Below are 1,580 nucleotides of genomic sequence, written 5' to 3'. Positions count from 1 at the left end.
GTGGCCAAAGTGAGTTACAAATTTTTCATGGGTAATATTTAAAGTGCATAGTGATAATAAATAAGGGGAATTCCCACCACCAGTGTTGTCCTCCCTCCATTCCTTTTCCCAGCATTGTTCCACTTCTCCCTTCTTTACCCCCAAGGATGCTAGTTTAACTGGTCCCCACTTGTACAGCTTTTTGTAGATTGGATATTGATTCTGTTGTCATTGACTTTGGGTTTGTTGTTTGATTTTTTTGTTTTGTTTTGTTTTGTTTTGTATTTTGGGGTCATATCCAGCAGCGCTCAGGGTTTACTCCTGGCTCTATGCTCAGAAATCGCTCCTAGCTTGGGGAACCATATGGGAAGCTGGGGGGATCGAACTGCAGTCCGATATAGGTTAGTATGTGCAAAGCAAATGCCTGACCGCTTGCGCCACCACTTAGGCCCCTGGTTCTTATGAATTTATCATATTTTCTGTCTGAGTTCTAAACCAGGGGGTGAAGGTAAACAGACACGAGACATAATAGGAAAAAATGGGTCTGGAACAGTGGAATATATTTTTCACAACAAAAGAGTTGGTTCTATCCCACACACAATGCCCTCAAAAAAAATTTTTTTTTAAAAACTTCACCCCTTAAAATAAATCTCTTAAAAAGGCAGTAGAGGAGAATGTTGGTATAAAAGATAATCAAGAGTTTCTATAAGTGTTAAACAGAATTATAGCACCATCCAGAAATTCCACTCTTCAGTCTAAAACTGAATCATTGAAACCAATGTTTCTAACACCCATGCTTGGAACAGCATAATTCACATTTTCCACACAGTGGAAACAACCCATGTGTCCATCAGCAGATGACTGGATAAACAAAATGTGGTTACACATGGAGTACAATATTATTTATGTGTAAAAAGGATGAAAATTCTGATGCATGCAACGCTGTGGATGCGCCTTGAAGGTGTTATGTAAAATATGGCTATTGTGTGAAGGAAAGAAAAAGATACCTTCATTTTTCAGAGTTTATGCTGAGGGCTGCCTAGAGAAAGACATCGACCCAGAGTGCCTCTTTCAAGAATTGGTGTGCATTTCGTGTAGTTGGAACATGTAGGCTATAGAGGGAAAAAATGAACATTATTTATCAAAAGTAATGAAGTATTTGCCTTTGATGAGCATATTGCTGTTCCTAACATCCATGCTAAACAAGAAATGCCTGTTTTGAACCTAGGAAAGTGAGAACTCAGAGGGGAGAACCATTCTAGGTGCAAGGCAATGCAAAAGTTTTGGGTTAGATAGTTGTTTGCTCCTGGTCTTTCTAGTGACTGTGCTTGCTCTGGTCTTCTTGCTTGGTCACAGTGGCGGCTGAAAGCAGATGAGCTGAGTGGAGATTGTGGAACTTTTCAAAGATATGGATGATCTCACTCTCTATGGAACATACACTAACTTGACAAGAGAACATGACAAGGTACCAGAGTTGGACAAACCTTTGGCCCTTGATTACAAGAATGAAGAGGAGAGCTGGAGAGATAGTGTAGCTAGTAGAGTGTTTGCATTAGACTAACTTGACCCAGCTTCCATCCCAGGCATCCCATATGATTCCT

This window comes from Suncus etruscus, chromosome 10 (assembly GCF_024139225.1).
Source record: "Suncus etruscus isolate mSunEtr1 chromosome 10, mSunEtr1.pri.cur, whole genome shotgun sequence".
Classification (NCBI taxonomy): Eukaryota; Metazoa; Chordata; class Mammalia; order Eulipotyphla; family Soricidae; genus Suncus; species Suncus etruscus.
The sequence above is the reverse complement of the archived record's forward strand: the minus strand, read 5'-3'. Positions refer to the sequence as shown.